Raw genomic sequence first — 23,741 nt, 5'->3', positions numbered from 1 at the left:
CGCCACTTTAGTGCCAATCACCGACATCAGGGAGGCGACTCCACCTGTTCCTACCTATCAGACTCAACAACTCATGAGCCGGGCCAACTTCTTTTACTTCCGCTCCGAAGGAAGACGTAACCAGAGATTTTTCGCCTCAGAAAATCCCAACGACGCCAGCTGGGATTGAACCCAGGCCGATCGGATTGTGAGGCTGTTACGCTAACCATACAACCACTGGCGCCGTCTAACTCTGAGAGTTCATTCGTCTCTTAAAGTGAGTGGGTTAACGAGCGCCGCTCGCTTATATACCGATTTTTGATTTCAATAGCCTGTTTTGAAAGCAATCTTAAGACTATTGAAACAAGTTTTTGGATGAAAAAGTAACAAGTATATGACGCGTAGACATTTTATCTTTCAAATGAAGTGTTTATCATACCATTTCGTTCAGTTGTTTAAGAGCTATTAACGCTCAAAATCTCGGTCTCCAGCGTAACGCTTTCGTTCTCGAAACTTTGGTTTTACACCCCGGTATAGAAATGAAAGACGTAGTCCTACGTCAAAAAATCTTATGAGATTTTTGCACCGCCTGCAAACAAAGTGTTTTTCATTGAAATAGAATACTCATTTGATACACAGAAGTTAATTTTCATTAATAATTTGAATTTTAAAAACGTGTTCATTCTGCCTGAGAGCCAATTATTATTTTTGGCGCCCCCTAAACTGGTAAACAAAGCTCAATGCCGTCAACGCGAATATAACAGTTGAAAAGACGAGGGACAAATGAAACTAAACTGATGTCTTAACACGAAGAGCGAGAGACGGTCAGTTCATTTGAATCTTACAGCTCACACACTCTCTTCAATTCTACAGCTCTTTTCTCGCCTTCATCATCATCAAAGTGAGCTGAAGAGCTGTTTGATTTTTTTTGCGAGCTGTTCCGCGTCAACTCACTTCAAAGAGTCGATTCTTCGGAACAGCTCATGTGCGGATGGCACATCTCTAGTGTGGTGGCAAAACCGTCACGTGCGCTGGATTAAGGGAAAAGAAAAATATCTTTTCACACCTATTTTTGGTGGAAGCAATCAAGTTGGTTGGTGGCCATCATAGTGGCATGCGGATCGTGGTTGGCGTAATTGAATGCTGTTGTTGCGGCCTTGCTGCTGCTGCTGCTGACGCTGGCGGAAAGCTGGCTGAATTGGTCGATTGCTGCTGTGCTGAGATTCGGATGAAATACGCCGGTGGCCGAGTCAGTGAATGGTGGTTGTTTGTTGGCAAGTTTGCCAGGGTTGGCGACGATCTTAGAGTTGACGCGGTGTTCGTGATGATGGTGGATGCAGCTTAGCTTCTTACGATCAATTACGTGTTTCAAACGGTTTTTCTTGCGAAGAATAGTTGAAGAAGAATAAAATCGGATGGTGTGACGCCGAAGTGAGTGGTTTCGTTGATTTCGCTGCAAAAGTGCAGGGAGGGAAGATAATTCATGGTGTGACGCCAAAGGGGGCGGTTCAGTTAGTTTCGCCGCAAAAGTGCATGTTTCGTCGCGCAAAGAATTCCACGAAAACCACTAGTGTCGTGACGCAAATTGGTGGTCATCAAATTCAGTGGGCAGTATCTGCCAAAAAAAGGAAAGAAGAAATCGTTGAGAAATCGTGGTGTGTAATCTTCGCCGAGCACCGCGCCACACGCGGTGGCAGCATCCGGTCGAAGAGGAGCAAGGAGAGAAGGTGCAGCAAATGAAGGATTAGGAGCGCGAAGGAGACAGCTACCAGCAGCGGAAACAGAGGTGAGTGTGTGTGAGTGAGAGAGAGAGTGAATGCTTGTTCGGTGTTGGTGTGGGTTTCTGCGCAAGTCAGCCATTTTGTGGCATGATGGCGGCATGTGGACTAGCCCCATCATGCAGATTTGTTGAAGATGTAACGGAGGTTGAAAAGATACATGGAGTTCCGTAACACTATTTTTGCCGCGAACGGATTTTGGCGATTTACATACTAAACGAATCGGAAATTCCGTAAGATTTGTTTAATATGCCATACAATAGAATCCCCTGGCTAGTAAATGGTTAAAATTCATGAAAACTTTAAGTGTTTCTATTTTCCCATACATTTGTTCTGTCCATTTGAGTGCTTTCCCGAACAGAGATATCAATAACGAGCAACTTATCGACGACCAACGGAGGGGAAATCGTAGGATTCAAAGTATCCGTGAACAAAGGAAAAGAAGAAGAATGAAGGGGAATACTTGCCTAGAGTATAAACACTGTTGAGTAATCCAGTTCACTTTGCTTTCACTGCGCTTCGATCTAAGATTGGACCCCACCAGCGGTAATCCAACTTGGAAATCGTCGTTTGATTTTTCTGTTCGGTTTTCGCGTTATTCGTATCGTGTGTTCTTCTTTCCGCGTCATAAATTGGACGCTTCGCGTAGAGTGTGATAAGCAAGAAGAAGAGGAAGGCAGACTCGAGCCCTGCAAAAAACGAACGCATTTCCAGGGGCAATAAAATTTCGAGGTAAGCGTCATCTAATGATGCACGCGGTGTTGGTGCAGTGAAAAGCGCTCGCACTGAACCGAGCCTTCGCAAATGTAACACCGCACCGAACAACAGCGAAGTAGGCGATTTCGGCGCGTCTGTCGAAAATGTAAACGCCCAGGCAGCAACCAAAATAAAGCTCCCCCCGTTGGTGGTGAAGGCGGTCGCTCTTGACAAACTCATTAGTGAATTCGCATCGATGGGTGTTACAGCAGAGTACAAGCTGTGTGGCATAATTCAGTCTTTTTCCAAGCAGTTAACATTGTTTATTTTCCGTCTTCATAAGGGCTTCGTTGGTGCCTTTGAGAATGCATCAATGCATTAAACTGACGTTATGGCGAAGCAGACGTTAAGGTTGTGCACCAAAAAATTATTTGGGAATACCAAGCATCTTGAATGTCTTACTGGAATGTTATAAGTTATTTGGGTTCGCGTGCCAGTCGCAAAACTGTCGCAAATCTTAAACTAGGATTGCATTTGCGCTAATATTGATCATAATGAAGCATTGCTACTGTTTTTGAGGTTGTTATTAACAAAAAGAGTTTATTTCTCTTGTTTAGTCATCAAGAATTTGGTATGTGATTAGGTTTTGCTTGCCAGTAGCAAAACATCCTCCACTAAGGGTGACACCTGCGCTTCTCTCGAGCATGAGAAAGTAATGCAACTCTTTTCGAGGCCAGTAATATTAACAGAAGCGTTTCTTTTGAGAATAGCGCAAAATGATGAGAAATGTTTATATTGCTAGCAGTTTCAAGCCACCAATGTATGGCTCTGTATGCATGCTATGGTGAACGCTTGTTTGGTGCTTGTTTACGCTTAGTTTGTACGAACGATATCTAGAGGTGCGATTCCTTTGAGACAATACTAATTAACATGTAGCATGGTATTTGATACTTGAAAGTGTTGTCATTGTTTTTGTTTACATGCGGTGCCAAAGATATATTGATGTAGTTATGAGATATGGAATAATGGTGCTGGTGCAACATGTATATAATCGACTGTAGCCGAGTCTATGTCAATTTCGAAAAAGGCCACCGGAATAGCCTTCGAGGTAAATTTTCAATGCATTGACATGAAATAAATTGCGACATACGATTGTTTTGCGAGGGCAAGAATGAATCATCAATCAATTATCGTCAACTGATTCTACAATGAAAAAATCATTTCAAAGATTATTCTACTAAGCAGTTGTTTCTAAAATTTCACAGCATTATAGAATAATATCCGAAGGTATAAACAAGCGACTTATATAAAATAACAGCGTAGTTCTACGTCAACAATGCGGTCGTATCTTGGACACAACCTCCAATAATTTTTTTAAACGATTTTTTTGCGTGTTTTTTACGCCATTTTTTTACGTAAGTTGCTCAAAATTACACGATTTTCGACCAGATCCAAAAAAAATTTTGCAACGTATGCAACGCAGAAACGCGAGCGCACGCAAAACACACACGTCCACAGAAGCACGCGCACGCACAAACACCCTCAAAAACTTTGTGCCTCTGACGTAACGCTCTCGTTTTCGAATTCCCCGGAATATTCATTGATCCTTAAAAAAAGATTCAACTTCCAACAAATGATCACTAAACCAACGATAGGCCTATACAATTGAATAACTGTAAAATGTCCAGCGTTATCTAAACGCCCTAACTGCCAAGTCTCGATTGACCCGATTTACGGTTTCCCCAACACAGACTTCAAAAGCAATGTGCCTGAAGGAATTCGCTTTGCGAATACATGCAAGTAGGGGGTATTTTTGTTCCCATCGAAATGTGTTTGTTCCCATCGAAATGTGTTTACCTAAGATGGATTTCAAAACAAAGATGCATGGGGAATCCACTTTGCAAATATATGCAAGCTGCGAGTACTTTTGTACTCAATTGACTTTGTGCAGACCGGAATCTATTCCCCTAAAACGTACTTCTAAACTGAGAAGTCTGGGAAAATCGTCATTTCAGATACTAGAGGTTAATGAACTTTCGCGGTTCGAGAACTACGTAAACATTAGAGATGCAATAATTTCAGAGAGATAATTTCTCCCGTTCACATACATTGGTAGTCCAAGGCATCATAACAAACGTAAAAGGACGGTCATCAAATGTACTTGTAACGAAGAAACATGCAATGAATTAATCTTACATTACAACTGTTCAAACTTTTTACTTACAAAACAAGCATGTTGAATTCAATTGAATTCGAAAATTGTTTCATTCAATCGATAATTTGAGCTATACAATACAAATGCTTACTAAGACAACGGTAGTCCCACGTCAACCTGTGGTTATATCATAGATATAGCCCACCCATTTTTTTTAGTTATATAATTGTTCATTTTTTCATATTCATACATTCATATGTTTAATATTTTGCATCTCTTTTGGGATCCTTGACGGATTACAGTGTTTCACGGTTGAAAATATTAGGTTGGGGTAAAAGTTATTCATTATTTTTGGGGTGAAACTCACAACTATTTTTAATATGCTTCGGATTGTTCGGATATGTCGATTTGGGTCAAATATACACCGTTTTGTTGTAAAATATGTTGCGATTATAAAGGTAGCTTCATAATATCTCTATTATAGAGGTCTTGGTCCTTATTGGCGAAAAATTATAGCAATAGATTTTTTCAATCTTCTTTTGATCCCAATTTCTTATCACTCTGGAAATTTTGCAATGCGAGAAAAAGGTGGTAATCATTTGGTGCCAGGTCCGGACTATATGGTGGATGCATTAAAACATCCCAATCAAGTTTTCGGAATTGTGTGGCCTTGCGTTTTTCTCATGGAACACAACACCTCTCCTGTTGGCCCATTTTGGACCTTTCTGGTTAATCGCTAGCTTCAAACGGTCCATTTGTTGACAGTAGAGATCTGTATTTAGTGTATTGCACTAAAAAAAAACAAAAGAAATATTTTTTTTTTTAAATAAATTAAATTGCACGTATTTTACTGTTGCAGTATCGACATCAAAAAACATTCAGAATTTCAGCGGCCTGGCCTGGAATTTTCGCCTGTATAAAATAAAAAGTGTAAAATGCACCGAATTTTCTCTTTATTGACCTCCTTTGTTAACACTCTATAACTCACAACTAAAAAGGAAAAAAAAGGAAAATAATGTTTTTAGTGTGAAATGCCACCTTTACATCGAGCTTAAACATGAGATTGTTTGATCGATAGTACGCGAGATATTCATCACTAAAGTCAGCTACCGAGTAAATAATGGATAACTTTTTCCCCAACCTAATATGTTGCTCCTTTCCACCATAGATTAATGAATCACTAAAGAGTGGGGCTTTCGATGCAGTTTTCGGTTCTCTTCAGGAACTTAACGACTAGCAATAAGATTTCAAACACTTTTAGAAATGTCTGGGTTATTTTTTCAAAATGGAAAAGGGAATCTCTGAAAAATCACTCTTTGTTCGCCTTGACTTTCGTCACTTATCTAACTAGTCTACTAGCAGTAATTTTTTTCTCAGAAAGTTCACGTTTCCGATGTAGTATTATTTGTTATTCAATCTGATATGTTGAACATATTCTAGGAAAGGAGGACAGATATTTTATTTAATCTCAGCGATTAATTAGCATAGAAATTTCTTTGATGTTTGGGGGCAAAGTGGTCATAGGTGAATAACGACCTACAATGTTCTGTTTACTAAAGCTGTTATACCTCATCACAGTCTGCTCTTGGAGAGGTTCCTTTTGTGGCTTTGACCCTGGAAAAATATGCCACTCCAATTAAACCAAGCTTCATTATGCGGAACGTTATGTGTGTCTTACTAAAAACGTATGCATGAAAAAATTTAAATTGAGACTCTAGGTGAATAGGCCAAGCTTATTTCGTACATGTACCTACCATATCGAATATGATTTGAACAAATTTGGACGAAAAAACGCATCAATCTGTCCCATTTTGCTTGATATGTGCGAGTGACCACTTTGCCCCCACTAGGTGACCACTTTACCTCCAAGCAAAAAAAAAGTTTGATTTTTCAGCTTTTTTTAATGATGAAAAGTGAACTATTTTGATTTTTTATAGTAAAAGCCGTTTGTTATCTTGAACAACAATTAGTTGAACTATAATATTCTTCGAAAAGGGTGACCGCTATGCCCCCACTTCCCCTACTAAAGTTTGCTAAAACACTTCAATAAATGTAATTTCTTCAAGGTTTCGAATATAAAATTAATTTCCACTGAGCATCGGCCCACCGTGTTTCAGTGGTGCGTTTTGTTGCGCCTTTTGGTTCACATACTCAAGAGGCTTCGCTTTCTTTATCGTTGGCCGAAGATCGAGCGCCTGCTCCAAATGCATGAGATTTTGTTTCGACTATCAGCAGCAATGGACGTCTGTAACAGCGGGATGTGCACAGCCGATCGGTCGGTCACATGCGATCGTGAGAGACCGTTCCAATTTTGGGTTTCGCGCTTGGCAGAATCAGCAGCGAGGAACGCGGGAAGGTACTGAGTGGGCAACCAACGAGTGGCCTTCCGTCTTTAAGTAACAAGTTCTCCAACAAGGTTAAAAGGTTTTCTCAACACCAGGACAACAGGGCCTGGGTTGCTTTAGCGCTAGATTTTTGTTTGTGTTTATTTTTTTGCGATGAATTTTGGCTTATACATGATGTGGTGCCGTTTCTCGGACACTCGTCGTCCTCAGAAGATTTAAACCACTGCCACTGAGGTGTTTTATTTATAAACTTCGAAACGAATATCAATGAAAGGCTTCTGTGATATTTGCTTTTGACCTATGTATGGTCCGTTATATTCGCAATTTTTCATCGTCTCTCATAAGGCTTTGCTTTCAACGTTTTACAGTAATTTTGCCTTTTTTTTTGGTTTTTTTTAATGAAATATGAATTAATTGGCTCAATGTAAAATCGAATTTTCGTATTAGCTACATGCATCGTATATGCGTAGTTACAACACGATTCCTTAGTTTATTGTTTGACGATGCTAGCCGCACAAATCGTGGGAGTGTCGGACTGAACCCTGGTTTTGTTCGACGTACTTCTTCAACTCATACTGGTTCGAGAATACAATCCAACCGTGTGATTTGACATCGAAATCTCAACCAGTTATTGATGAGAGTGACGCAAGAAAATATTTGTTGAGAGCCAAACTATTATATGCTTGTTGACGCTAAAAAAACATACTTATAAAACCGAAATCTGTCAAAAATTCAAAGGTGAGTGTTTTTTTAAGTTATCTAACATCCTCCGTCTACGCTACCATGATAGCTAGGAAAAGCAGGAATGCTTAGCGAATTCCCGTGCGGGCAAATAAACTATTTCGACATCGCTAAACGCCTGTGCAGGTCAATTAATTAATTATTCAGCCTGGGTATGTTCACAAATTTACGGGAAAGGAACACTCTCCGAAATGCCACAAAATTTGTTTCCCATGTCTGCCTACACCAAACAGAAACGACGTCCCGCAGTCAGGTTGCAGAGTATACGTTCATCGCACCCTCGCCGCAACCGTCATTCCAAATCCAGCATGCATGGTACTGTTCACCAGACGAACAATTTGAATAAAATAATCGTAAACGTTATAGGTTTTATTAGTAATCGTTTAACTAAATCGAGAGCTCCTAAATGGGCTGTTGTCGGTTGACAACCGAGAGGGCATTAATGGCAACAGCAAATCAAAGACGCTGATTCAAGCCGGCAGAAGCAGTAACACATTTTTATCTCGCGCGAGTGAAGCGACTTGGATAAATTGAAATTTATATCGATATTTCTCTTCCTTCAGAATCGAGCGAACACTAAAAAGGTGAAAATCGTCATCACACCGTCATCGAGGTCTTATATTTACCGCTGCTTTTTCGTTGTGATTTCATGTTTCGTATTTCTCACTTTGTTCAATGAAATTTAATTCAAATTTCAACTGCATTGATTTTGATGTAGTTTCGAGAATGGCAGTGGATATTATTTTCCACATTCATGAACTTATACTAGTACATACAATGGAAACTGGATATGGTTTCATGAGTAATTGTACCGATATTGCCTATTCGAAACAATACCACCAAAATAAAACACGTAATACATTGTAGTCAATCGCTGTCAAATTTGAAATTGGAACTGCTTGTTTTCGGTTTCTAATATATTGATTACTTATACGATATTCGAAAGTACAAGTCAGCAGTTGTCATAAGTTTCATTTTTCATAGTAATTATATTCAGAAATTGGCGCATAATTTAATGTCGTTTTTTATCATCAAAAGTAACAGCTTAAAAAATTGTAGGGGGTTGTATCCAAGACACGACCGCTCAGGACGTAGGACTACACATTCATTTCATTTAATTTTTTTGTTTCTCATTTCGGATATTATTCATAAATGCCAAGAAATTGCATAAATTACTCTTTATTAGATTAGTTCCGGTGAGCCTGAAAAGGGTTGATCATTAACTTTTTTAATTTGGCTTATTTCCTTATTGGGTGTGAACCACTGCGTCCATTATTTTGAACTATTGTGGTATGCCCCTTTTTTACTACGCTTCAAGCTTATCTACTACCTATTGATGAAGAAGTAGACTGAAAGTTATAGCGAGATAGGTGACAATCAGGAATAATCTGTCTGATGAAATTTATAATCCTGATCGGCGATACAGACCAAACTTCCTTGGGCTCCAGAATAGCCTTATCAAGGTGTAGAAGTCTGCGTCTTGTTAGAGCTCCACAATTTCAGAGCAAATGTTCCGAGGTTTCACTTTCAGAATTACAAAAGCGACAAATATCATCTTGTACAAAACCTATGTTTTTGAGATGGTATTTACTCGGACAGTGTCCTGTTATAAGACCAGTGAATGTGCTGAAGTCTTTCTTATTAAGACTTAGCAATTGATTGCTAAGCAAATTGAGTAATTTTAATACTCGGCGTGATATTTTTTTTAAGTTGGTTAAGTTGTACTGCCATCCAGTTGGCCGTCACTTCCCGGTCTTCCAATTTTTTCAGCTCACTTTTCAACACACAATCATCTCGATTCCCCAGAACGGTTCTGGATCAGTGAAGGGTGAGCTTAAGCCGCGTCATGCGAGTTCATCTGTTTGTTCATTTCCCTCTATACCGCAATGCCAAAGAATCCAGCATAGTTATACTTATCTGACTTAGATTACGCCGAGATATTACACTGAAACGCTGCATTTCATTTCCTCTCCTCCAAGATGTTCGACAGTTCGGCTGAAAAGTTTATAAGGTAACACAGTAAAACTATTGTTTTTTTTTACAAAATTCAATTTTATTATTCAACATAATTGCCAGTCAAGTTTTATGTCTTTATACCATGAGTACCTTACCCACGACGTGCACCCTTCACCAGGCATCTCCAACCAAGTTTGCTTCCCATACTTTTGCTATTCCTCTGTCATTTTTGATCTGTCCATGCGACAAAAAATCCATGGAATACCAGATCATCTACGCTCCAATGTTATTCCGTCGATATTTTCGGAAAAATATGGGAAAGTTGGATCTGATAAAATGTTCTTTACTGACGGTTCATACATAAACGGGTCCACTGGCTTCGGCATCTTCAATGAAAATTCCAGTGCCTCTTTCAAACTCAAAGATCCTTGTTCCGTGTATGTCGCAGAAATGGGTGCGATATACTATGCTCTAGGGATCATTGAAACACTGCCCATCGACCATTATTTTATTTTTTCAGACAGTCTCAGCTCAATAGAGGCAATCCGCTCAATGAAAGTTGATAAACGCTCATCTTATTTCCTAACAAGAATAAGACATCTATTGAGTGTTTTGGTCGAAAAATTATTCAAGATTACCTTAGCATGGGTTCCCTCTCATTGCTCGATTCCGGGGAATGAGAAAGCGGACTCGCTAGCTAAGGTGGGCGCTTCAGAAGGCACACTTTTTGAAAGGCAAATTGCTTATAACGAATTTTTTCACATTCCTCGTCAGGACACACTCGTTAGTTGGCAGCGCATGTGGAGTGAAGATGAGTTCGGTCGTTGGTTACACACGATTATCCCTAAGGTCTCGACGAGTGCATGGTTCAAGGGATTGAATGTAGGTCGTGATTTCATTCGCGTGATATCTCGGCTTATGTCCAATCACTACAACCTAAACGCGCATCTCTATCGCATTGGGCTCGCAGCAAACAATCTTTGTGATTGTGGCGATGGCTACCACGACATCGAGCATGTTGTCTGGTCGTGTATCCGGTTCCATGCTGCTCGCTCTCAGCTCTCTAGAGCACTGAGAGCAAAAGGCAGACAATCGGATATCCCCGTCCGGGATATCTTAGGTAGCCGGGATCCTGATCTTCTGCTTCATCTATACCTGTTCCTCAGAAACGCCGATGTCAACGTTTAATGATGTTTCCTTCGTTGTGTCCCCGTTTCATATCCCTCCTATCCGTTCGATAAACTTTTACTTAGTCGCGGCAATACATACACACACTGTTTACAGATGCACGGGCCAAAGGTTGTGCAGTCCACTGATCATTCAACAAGAGCCAAAGGTTGTACCGCTCATGACAACTCTACACGAACTGATGATTGCGCCGGCTAGTGACCATTTTCTGGATTCCTCGAGTCGAGAAAGACGCACCACGCTAGATATGGGGTACAGACTAGGGAGCGTTGCTGATTAATGGTCAGCTGCATCCCAATAGGAAGTAGCCCGTGTCGGGCACACGTATAGAACATCGAAGACTGCAACATACCAATTATGAGAACACTTGTAATACTAACCTCGAGCCAACCGCGAGTAATCGGTTACATATTACTAACATAGTTGTAAGACAAAAATTGTCAAAATATTGGACTCCCGGCCCCGTCAGGCTAACGCCACATGTGCCTTAATAAAAATATATTTTGGAAAAAAAAAATAATTGCCTTCGAGGGCGATACAGCGATTATAGCGATCTTGCAACTTTTCGATATCATTTTTATAGTACTATTTCAGTTTTTCCTCAAAATAGGCCTCAGTTTCGGTAATCACGTCATCATCGGTCTTAAATTTCTTGACAACGAGCATTCTCTTCAGGTCTGCGAACAAAAAATAGTCGCCGGGGCCAGATCTGGAGAATACGGTGGATGCGGAAGCAATTCGAATCCCAATTCATGCAATTTTGCCATCGTTTTGATTGATTTGTGATTTTTCCATTTTTTTCACAATAACAAAAGTTGCTTCACTCTCAATGCTGTAACTCACGAAACAATCGACTGATTGCTGTAAAATTTTGACACGTATCCATTGAAAGATGGTGCTTTGTGATCAGGGATGCCAGATTTGAAGATACGTCTTAATTTTGAAGACATTTGACTTACTGTGAAGACATTCGATTGTGAAGACATTTTGAAGACATTATGAAATATGTGAAGACATTTCAGTATAATAGCGTATGTGAATTTTTTAGATATATTATTTCCATAAATTTTCATCTATTGGCCGAAAAAATCATCGAAAGAAGTAGAGCTTTTGTCTCAGTGTCATTCGCTCGCTTTTTTATCAGTGTCACTTGTTTACTCTTGTTCTTGGTAATCAATGGAGACTTTTGCCTCGGGTTTTTTTTAGTTTTCAACTAGCAATAATCACACTTTGGATAAACCTCAATGGTTATGATATCGCCACTGCGCAAATCTAGTCTCAGATTCATTCACTCACTTTTTTTAAACTCTTCCAAGCAGAAAATCCACAAATATATAGAATGATTTCAACAACAAAGCGGCTTTTACTTAAAATTCTGATGTCATTAGTTCATTTGCGCTAGAAAATTCGATTGATTGTGACATTGTATTTTTATTAATTTGGACCTATATTATACAATAGATTAACCTAGATCTTTCAAACGACCACTTCACAAAACGAAGGTTTTCCGGTTACATACCGTTTCAATAATCAGTTTTATGGATTTAGTTTGAGTTACAACCAAAACTTCAAAGCTGAAATAAACAAATTGAGTTATCAGAATTCGGTTTTTGCGGAAAAACTGGGGCGATATTCACTCAATCAACGATATATTAGACTAATTATCATTTCTAAACTCATGAAATTTAGTTCGCAGTTGTGAAATATATTCATTGTTCACATTTATTGAAATAAACTTCAAAAGCTCAAGACAAGTCTAGAGAAATGCGTTATATAGCAATGCCAGTTAATATAAACATTGAATAAGCTATTAAACTTTGTCCAAATGTAAGCTATGAATTTTAGTTTTTTTCGATATTACTGTGAAGACATTAGACATTAAGATATTTTTTCGTACCATGTGAAGACATTTGAAGATATTTGAAAAAAAAACACCTGGCATCCCTGTTTGTGATAGTCAAGTGGATTTTTGCAAGTGGCGCCATCTAGACGTCAACCTTATGAACTTCTCAGCCGAACTGTTAGAAACTGCAGATGTAGTTTCCTCTTTTCGGTGAAATGAATAATTATTGTTTTTGAGGGATTTATATTCAGACCATCTTCGATACACCATTTTTGTGTAAGATGTAAGGCCATCTGCATCCTGCTCGATATCATATCGTAGAACTTGCCACGTACCATTATAACCTCGTGTTAATATCGCTACGTTTTGTATTAACCCACATGTATTGAAATGTTTTCTAACGTAACTTCTAAAAATATATTTTTATCATAATGATGTATTTGAAAAAGTTGTAATTATAAGCAAATTCATTAAATTTCATGAACATTACAGTATAATACGACAAACATATTAAAAGGAACTTTTAATTACAAAAAAGAAAATAAATTAGAAATATTTTTTTAATATCTCTAGAATGGCTGCATCTAGAAGGAGATTGATAATGGACTTTTTTTTGTTTAAAATTACATCAGTATTCATAATTTGTTGCAAAAGTTGATTATTAACATACAAAAATTCGAAGTTTCGAAAATTCATAAAAATTCGATGTTCCACAAAGTTTGTCCAAAATAGTTTTACCATCTTGAACTAATTTTTTGAATATTCTATATGATTTATATTTTATAAAAAAAATAAAAAGTACATATTTTAAAAGTTTGCAAATTAAAGTTTTTTTTTTGTAAATAAAAAAAGAATACTATTTTTTTCTCAGTGTATATTGTTTCACGTTTATACATCAATACTCTATAACTCTTTCTAAGACACGTTTTTAGATATAAGGTACACCGGGGCAAGTTGAAGTACGGGGTAAGTTAAAACGGAAGCCATAACTTTTACTAGGAATGATGGATTGACGTTATGAAAATATATATAGCAAATATTGTCTTTCAGCCCACCTTATGACAGCCATTACCAGAATATTGGACGCAATCCTTAACGCAATCCGCGCCTTCGTTTACTTTTCCTTGTTCTTGAAATCATTTTTGTTCGCTGTCTCAATCGGTCCGAAAACACTGATTCTTTCACAATAATCGGCAGAATTGCACATCAGGTAATCAAATAGGAATAATCAAGTGTAGTGGTTTTGAAAACTAAACTGAAAGATCTTTTTCCGTATAGCCCTGAGCATTTTAACTCAACCTTGGGGTAAGCTGAAACCAGTGAAAATCGACTATTTTTTGAACATTGCTGCAGATGCCGGAAGTTTTCTGTCGGTGATTGTTGTATGAATGAATGAAATGAAAAAAATAAGAATCATCCATTTTTTGTTCCTCAGTATGTTCTGCATAATTTAAGGATACACAGACATTATACAACTTCAAATTGTTAATTTTGGAACAAGGGGTCGTTAAAATATTACGTAAGGTGATTTGTTTACATGTTTACTATTTTACTATTTAAGACTCCCTGCATAACATGTAACCAATGGTCATTTGCATTATAATGCTTAGACTTATTTGAATTTATTTCTAAATAAGTTTCCTCAAGGCATCCCCTCCTCCCTTTCTGAGTGCGTTACGTGATATTTGAGTATTCGAATAAACCTCATTAGTGGTCATTTTAAGTGGCCTACTCTGACATGAAAGCGTCTAAAATAGTATTCTTGATGTTATTGTTTCATATATTGATTTCTAGTATATAGTATCCATTATGCGTCTACTCCCCTACATCTCACGTGTACCAAAACCTCTTTTTCCAAATTCAATTAAGTGTTTCATAAATAAATTGTAGATAGTTCGAGAAGCAAAACCGGACATTAAACTCATGCTGGTTCCGCGTTTCAAATTACCCCGCTCTACAGAACAAATGGAAACAATGTAGGGGAACTGGGGGGGGATGTGGTCACCCTAAGGGACATGCCCATTTTCTGTTTCCACATACCACTAAAATTCCCATTTCCTGTGTCCACATACCACTAAAATTTCCGTTCTTCGAAGAATATTATTGCTCAACTTATTGTCGTTCCAGATGTATGAAATGAGCTAGGCCTATTCACCTAGAATCCTAATTGAAATTTTCTTATACGTACAAAAACGTAGTAAGAAACAAATAACGCTTTTCAAAATGAGGCTCAGTTTTGGTTGGGGTGGTATATTTTTCCAGGGTCAAAACCACAAAATGGACCCTTTTAGGAGCAGAAGGTGATAAGGTATATCAGTTTTTGAAAACAGAACGTTGTCAGTAGTAATCCTCCACTGACCACTTTGCCCCCCAAACAACGAAATGCGAAATATGCGGAATAATCGCTGAGATGCAATATCTGTTCAGCTCCCCTAGAACATGTGATCAGTCGTCCAAACTGTTGATTTGACGCAAATGTCAGGTCAAATAAACTAAATTTCACTAAAAATTCCTTAAATTCGAAACGCACAAAACTACGGCCGAATGGCTACCGAGAGAGCGTTTTTTGTTTTTATTTATATCTTGACATGCGACTGCTCCACTGTAGAACAGGGTGACTCAAATGTCATTAAATTCTTCAAACATAAGATGACTATCAATACGGTGCCAATAGTTATACTACCAAACAAGCAGGTGACCTCTTTATCCCACGTGACCACATTAGCCCCACTACCCCTATATGAAAACTAAACATTTTAAAAATTGATATTTTTCGAAAAATCCAGTGTGAATCCTTATTTTTTATCAGAAGTCATCTGCCATATTTTGTATATGCTGCAAACAGATTTCAATTTATTGATTTAGTGATTTTTTAAGATAACTTTCAAGTTTAACTTCGAAAAAATCGTTTCAACTTGCCCCGGTGTACCTTACACAATGTTTTCTTTAAACGATATTATATATGATTGTGATTACATCCCACTAACGATGAACTCGTCTTAGGAGTCGGCAGCACCATCTCAGATAGCAGTGAATCATTGTGGATGTGAACAAATGTTTCTTTTAAAAAACTTCGCCTACTTGAAATATCGATAAAAGAATTAGACCTTTTTTTGAAAACAAAACAGACCTTTTTTTGAAAACACAAACACTTTGGTGTATAAATTCTCGCGTATGATATATTCTTGACATGTTTCTAAATACAAAAAAGTCAGCAGAGCATGTAAATAGTGGTAATTTATACATAAAAACGTTACGATTGAAACATGAATTTTTCAAAGAAAACATGAAATAGTTGTTGACAAAGAAAATTGCTGTAGAGGTGAACATCTTCCGATGTATAGGTAACTTGTGGGAAATTGTAAGGACTATTTAAAACTTTTTTTCGGAATTTAAAAAAAACATGTTATCGAGAAAAATGAATTTTAATTTTCAAAATATTTTTTTGACGTAGGACTACGTCTTTCATTTCTGTACCGGGGTGTAATTTCAAAGTTTCGAAACCGAGAGGGTGACGCTGGACTGCAAGGTTTTGAACGTTAATACCTCTTTGCCGGCTGAACGGAGTGGTATAATAATCACTTCATTCGAAAGATAAAATGTCAACGAATTATATGTTTGTCACTTATTGGTCCAAAAAATCGCTTAAAAATTGCTTTGAAAGCAAGCTTTTGAAATCATAACAATCTAGCTCAATGATGATGATTGGTGATCGCAATGTGTTCCCGAACACGGACGCAAAATCTAGGCACCTGGAGAAATCGTCATAGCGAATACATGCAAGCTGTGATTTCTTTTGCTCGCTTGCATTAGTGTTTGGAAAATCGTAGCGGACACACGCGAGGCGTGAGTACTTTTACTCGCATCAGTTTCTGTTCTGCTTTCGCATGGAACAGTCATGAAAAATTGTTTGCGTGTGAATGCGTCCGAGCGAAGGAATATTCGCACCCATTTACGCATTCGACTTGGTGTTCCCGACATGTGCAATGCAATAACATATGTTTCTGTTCTGCTTTCGCATGGAACAGTCATGTAAAATTGCCACATCACGATAAAAACGAAATGAGTTTATGCAAGGTTATAAGACTTTATTTCGTTTTCACCGTGAAATGGCGCCCTCAGTTTCTATTCTGCGCATGGAGTAATCATGAAAAATCACGTGTTATTCTCACGAAAACAAAAAGTAATCATGTATCAAACATCTTCAGTTGCTTTTACAAGACCACTCAATTTCCATCGGTTCGTTTCGGGACCACCAACAAGTTCGAAAGAGTTGAATTTTATGTTAATAACAATTCCATAATTATACTCATCCACCACACACTAACAGAAAAACTTTCAGCAATCTTTCAAAATATTCATTCATTCATGCATCAAAAATTGATTCAAATGCAATTTCAAATAAATGATTACCGATCCAACGGTAGTTCTACGTTTACCTTGCGGTTATATCACAGATATAACCCACTTCTTGTTTTTTCAATTATTTTTTTCAATAATTTGTTTGATATTTTTCAAAGAAACATGAATGGTTTCTTTGAAAAATATCATTTTCTAACCAACATTTTGTAGATCTCATAGCTTTTAAATTCAATTTTTTTGAAAAAATGTTGAAAAAATAAAACGCAAAATTTCTAAAAATTTCTCACGTTAATCTATCAGACATACAAAATTTTAGTAAGAGAATGAAATGTAGGAAATTATTTATATTTTTACTAAAATACATCAAACAAATTTTTGAAAAAAAAAAATCATTGAAAAGATATATTTTGAAGATGGGTACTTTTAAAGAGAAAAGAAAAAAAAGTTTTTCGAACAACAACTTCTCCATGTTTCTTTTAAAGTTACTGTGCATGTTTAAATCGAAACATTTTCATGCATAAATTATGGCGGTTTGCATGCTCTTTTTCCTTTTTTTCTATTTGGAAACATGTCAAAAACATGTCAAACGCGAGAATAATAAGCTTGTTCTACATCATCACACGTTTTAATTGCAATGCAAACGTGTGTTCGCCATTCATCGCCGATAAATATGGCCAGGTCCGGTCGAACTAACAAACACCTAACCGCACCGATTGGATCATCCATTGTCAGAAGCGCTTCGAACTCCACCACCATATACAATGGTAGTGTATCCGCTATGAGGTCGGAGAACTCAACTGTTGTTGGTGATAGAAAACGAATGGCTTCTTAATTTCGTGAAAACTTTATTGTATCATCTAGAGTTACGAAATCCTATCAACGTGGAAGATTAGATTGGAATGTTTAGTTCGCTTAATTCTACTTACTGTAGTAGCTCTTCGCTATCGAGTAACAATCTGATTTTGTAGGATTCAACCTCAGTTAACCTTTTTGCTGGCCTTTCGTTTTATGCTTTGCAAATTCAGGTTCTCTATAGGTTCCTATGTACTTTTCTAAGGAGGTTGTAGGACTAATTAATTGATCGCGCAATCACTAAAGCATTGTTTTCTCACTCTTACTACTATAGAATTAATGAAAATTTAATTTTTAAATACAATTTCAGCAGTTCAAACTAAATGTGAATAATAAATTTCCTGCTCGCACTATCACGTTCTCTTGCACAATATGCTGTTTTCTATTGTATGACCTTTTTACAGTTCTGATTCTTTATTCAGTCAGTGGGTGCGGTTGATCTTTCCGGTCGACTCAACCAGCGATGTACTGGGCTCACTGGTCGACGTTGCGCTACCGACAACTGTGATGCAGGAATTAGTTGCATCAGTTGTTTGAAGGAAAACATGAAAAAGCTGTTTGAGAAAAACTGTAAAAGTGCCCATCTTTCGATGTATACTTGTTGGAAATTTTAAGGACTATTCATATATTTTTATGAGAATTTAAAAAAAATGCGTTTTTGAGAAAAATGAGTTTTAATTTTAAAAATATATTTTTTAGCAAAATTTTGCTATTTTTTTTTGAAAACTTCAACAATTTCCTACATTTCATCCTTTGACCAGAATTTGTAGATATTATAGTTTTCGAGTTATAATTTTTTGTGAAAAATCAAGAAATTTTTTTTGACCATTTCCAAAAAGTAGTCTAATTCTTTTTTGAATATTTCCAGTGTGCAAAGTTGCTTAAAAGACCCATGTGTTTACACCCACAACCAGTGTTGCCACATTTTAACTGTACCAGACGGGTTAAAAATCTTTCCCATCGTACATTCGTACTTTCGTACTTTCTTTTCGTCCAAAAATATGTACAATCGAAAATATTCGTTGTAGAAATTTAGCATGAAAAAATACTTATTTATTAAATACAAATACTACATTTACATTTGCAAGTCCTTTATGTGTTTTATAATGCTTATACATAGTTTTTTTGAATCTAGATAACGAACTATCATGAAATAAAAATTTTAAAAAATCGCTCCAAGCGATACTGCGGCGTAAAAATTGTCATGTATCTTAATGTTGCTTTGTTCGAATGTAAAAAAATTCACACGCGGAAAAATTCTGTATCAATCTGTACTTTTTTACGAAAATCTGTACTCTGTACCGTACAGAATCTGTACCAAAAATAACGAAAAAATCTGTACCTTTCCAGATAAATCTGTACGTGTGGCAATACTACCCACAACGTTTCACTGCTATTCAAGATGGTGGTGCTGCCCACGGCCAGTCGAAATGGCATGAAATTAGTCGTATTTCAAACGAAGACATTATAAAAAAAAATCTATAGTATTTTTCTAAACCAAATAACATTTGAATATCAATGTAAGTTACATATCAATGTAAGTTACAAAGGAGCTGCCGGGATATTCCGTTTCGTATGATAACAAAGATGTAACAATGAAAGTCAAAAGTCTCTAAACATTCACTAGAATAACCAAGTGAATATGTTCGGAATCAGCTACAGTCAACAAGCAATTCTCTCGGGCCCATCAATAACAAAAGTTTGAATGGAAAAATGTGCAGCATTCATGCCGGCTAGAAACTTCAGTAGGAATGAATGAATGGACTAGCTTGTGTTCCGAAGGGCAGCAAATTTATTTCATTTTCAACCAGATCGTACCCCAGGAAGCAGCCGTCAAAATACTTGGAATTAGTGCTGCTAAGCGTGCGGTTGGAATAAAAAAAAAACAGATGCTATTTGATTATGGTGTATTATTGAATTAAGCATCTGGTCAATATTCGCAACGTTCGCCTTATTTGCACATTATTTATCTCAGATATTTGTGTGATATTTTATAATATCTCCTTTTATATATTTTATCCTTACTTTCAGTAAATTTATAGCATACAAATGCATTTACGGTGTGTGCCTCAAATAGAGCACTTTTGTGAAACAAATGAGTAATCTCGTATGAGGACGGTCAAATAACGAAAGCCATAAAACAAATACAAATCGCCGCAAAACATCAATCAGGACTTTGAAGTACCGAGAGGTAAAGGACAATAAAGCCAGAACAGAGAATAAAAATAAACCGTTTTCATGAAGGCAGCAGCCTAATCGAGAACTGTGCACAAGAAGGAGTGTAAAATCATTGAGGGAGGAAGGAACATCAGGTTAAAGCGTAAACTAAGATAAACAAACACGACGACTCTTAACAATATACGCTCGACCGGCGTTATAAAACTATGTGTGAGGTATGCGGTTCATCACACAGCGCATATCGCCTGCTCAAGTCGCATAGCGTCATTTATTGAGCTTTTGAGTAACTAGTCGGCCTAGAAGCGCGACAACAAACGTTGAGTTATAGATTCCTTTAGTGTTTAGCTGTTGCAAACTCTGACGCGGCTGCAGTTATTAGCGAGTAAGTCACATTGATTTAGAGCAACTCTTTCATTTGTCAACTACACCACAACAACACATCAAAACAAAAAAGGGTTCTGAAATTACGTGTGGTGATATTTTGTTTCCATAGCCGAATTTCTTGATGACGGGAAGGGAGTTTAACCCTTTCGCTACAAGTTTCGTCCATAGACGACATCCGCGCGATGAGCTTTGTGTACAAGCATTGCTTTAGACGACATGAGAGTGATACTGCACATCGATCACACGAGCGCGATGTGCATACATTTCGGCGCAATGTTCAGCGGTGGCACTCCGACGGAGCACACTGCCGTAGAGAAAGGGTTAAGGCTCGATTCCGTTCCGGCCGAGTAATTTTTCATCAAGGAGGGAACGGACACAAACACGAAATAGATTTTCAATTTTTAAAACACCTGTAAATCCATTTTAATCAAAAAGTCATTGCATTCCTCCTACCTAATTTCGGTTGACGTCATCAACATCATCACCATCACCATCAGCAATCACAGCGACAGCATCTTCAACGCCTGCATGAAGAATAATCCAGTCGTGTCTTCAACAGCCAACAACTATTCAAAAGTGCCTGAAAACGAAAGGAAAGAAAAACGAAATAAAAGCACTCAAGTGAACAAACTGTGAGATATGAAATAAGAAACAATTACAAGATGTATAATGTACTATAAAGCCAACTTGTTCTGACAGATGCTAAGTGGCGCTTATTTATTTATGTAAATTTCACTCTTCTGTTGAACTTGTTCTACAATAGCAAGCATAATAGCCAGCAATACAAGAGGAGACTTGTATTACATGTTAGGGTTGATGAACCTACGTTCGTCACATTTCAATCGTTTCTCCCTTGGGCCGGATTGTACGGATTTAGCTCTGATATTTTTCGATGGTACAGAATGTGTGAATGAACAAGATGGACATCAATGATTCTGTTTTCAGTCCCCATTGCAAGATCCAATTGATTGATTAATCCTACTTTTCCAGGTTGCCAAACTGTTTCGAGATAGCGAGTTTTACAGATGATTGTTTAATATGAGGTGGTATATCATTGGTTGACTTGCTAACTTATTCCAGATATATGTTCAAACATTCTCTTGGACGGATGCGTAAAAATTATTTTTCCGCGCTCAACCGTCTCGCACACCACAAAACATTCGTTAAAGAGAGGATTCTTTGTTCGGGTAAGTGCATCGATCGTCACCTGAGAAACTAGCTGTAGAGCGTGTGCTGCCTATAGACCTGCCAGAGGATCCGGAGGAATAGTCATTGTTCGATAGCAAAAAACTAAAGACTGTTTCAGTTATAATTTGGTCGTATAAACATTGCTCAGCATAGAAATAACGTACAAAAACAGGAAGAATGTAATTTTGTAGGTTTTGACGTAGGACTACGTCTTTCATTTCTGTACCAGGGGGTAAGGGCAAAGTTTCGAAAACGAGAGAGTGACGTTGGACTGCAAGGTTTTGAACGTTGATACCTATTTTCCGGCTGAACGGAGTGGTATGATAATCATTTCATTCGAAAGACAAAATGTCCACGAGTTATATGATTGTTAATTTTTGACCCGAAATCTTGTTTCAATAGCTTTAATTCACTTAATAGCTTCCTTTGCTTTCGTCCACTTCTTCCTCTACTCTCGTACCGTGAGGAATCGTTTCATTGGGACCAAGCCGACAGCTCGTAAATCTACCGGTGATAAGACACCACGAAAACAGCTCGGAAAAGCGCACCAGCGGCAGGAGGTGTGAAGAAACCACATCGCTACCGACCGGAAACAGTCGCTTTGCGTGAAATTCGTCGCTATCAGACGTCGACCGAATTGCTGATCCGCAAGCTACCTTTCCAGCGTTTGGTTCGAAACAATTGCCAAGGACTTCAAAACCGGCTTGCGTCCAAAGTTTCGTCGTTATGGCACTGCAGGAGGCAATCGAGGCATATTTAGTCGGCCTATTCGAAGATATAAATTTGTGTACTAAGCCACATCATGCCCAAAGACATCCAGCTGGTCCGTCGTATCCGAGGAGAGCGTGCTATTACCTTAGCATATAATAAACGGCCCTTTTCAGGGACACCAAATTTGATGGATTAGAGGTCAGAAAAGTTTTTGCAGGCCGAACTGAAAGAAACATTTAGCGAAAATCGTGGTATCGATGATAATTCAATACCGATGGATGCCATTGATTATGGATTTGATAGTGAAGAACACGATATGATATGGTGTAGTGGATATTATATTACATATCGAAGAAATCACATTTATGAAAGCAGCGTTATGAATGCTGCAATCGATCGTCGTTATTGGGAAGTTGGAATTGTTGGGAAGAGGGTCTTATTTTTACTATGTAATTCCGAGGAGGAATCCATTTCTTCTCAAGTGTTAATTATCCTGTCCCGTATCAACGATCATTCTAATCGTCGTGGCTTGGGAAGTGGGTACTATTTGCGCTGGGTATTTCCGAGGAGGAATCGATTCCTCCTTTGAGCATTAATAATTCTTTTCCGGCTAAACGAAGTGATATGATAAACACTTTATTCGAAAGATGAAATGTCTAAGATTTATATGCTTGTTACTTATTTATTGCTAAGTCAATGTTAGTCCTACGTCACCCTTGCGGTTATATCAAAGATATAACCCACTTCTAGTTGTTAATGAACTTTAAGGGAAAAATACAGCTTATCGGATGAATTTTCGAACTTTTCGTTTGATACTACCCAATCATTTTCTGCATGGTATTGCAGGTAACCGTATTTGCTATCTTTTTCCACTATTTTTCCATTTGAGCTGTTTTTGTTTTAAAGTTTTTTGGTTCTGTCACGAAAATCCAAGTTAGGTCAGATCTTCGATCTATGATCGAATAAATGGCAAAATACTGTTTTGAAGACACTCCTTGTAAACTCTTCTATTCATAGCTGCCAAAGTGATGAAAACCTTTGTTTTTTCTCAACAACTACAGATCCCTTGCCAAATCATCAACTTACGCGCAAAGGGCCTGGCCGGGTAAGGGAGTAAAAAGTGCCCCCAAACCAAATCACTAGCTGTATGACAAATATTGTGAAGAATATTAAATAAGAATTTTTGCGGTTTATTTGAACCCCTATGTGGTTTGACGTAGGATCTATAGTGAAAAACGTACTTTTTCGTTTATTTCACGCCATCCTCCAAAGATCCGAGATAAAAATTTTAAAAAAATACTAAATGTGCATCTTACTACGGTGTATCAAGAAAAAATATCAAAAATAAATTTCATCAAAAATTTCAAGATTTCAATATTTTTTAG

At 37.6% G+C, this 23,741-nt stretch overlaps 1 pseudogene; it reads right to left on the bottom strand.

Annotated features, from left to right (window-relative positions):
• Positions 1-11,893: 11,893 nt before the first annotated feature.
• LOC129763702 (U4 spliceosomal RNA) lies at positions 11,894-12,112 on the bottom strand (annotated as a pseudogene).
• Positions 12,113-23,741: the final 11,629 nt, after the last annotated feature.

The sequence above is a fragment of the Toxorhynchites rutilus genome, chromosome 1, assembly GCF_029784135.1.
Source record: "Toxorhynchites rutilus septentrionalis strain SRP chromosome 1, ASM2978413v1, whole genome shotgun sequence".
Taxonomy (NCBI): domain Eukaryota; kingdom Metazoa; phylum Arthropoda; class Insecta; order Diptera; family Culicidae; genus Toxorhynchites; species Toxorhynchites rutilus.
This window is presented reverse-complemented; position numbering and strand designations above follow the sequence as displayed.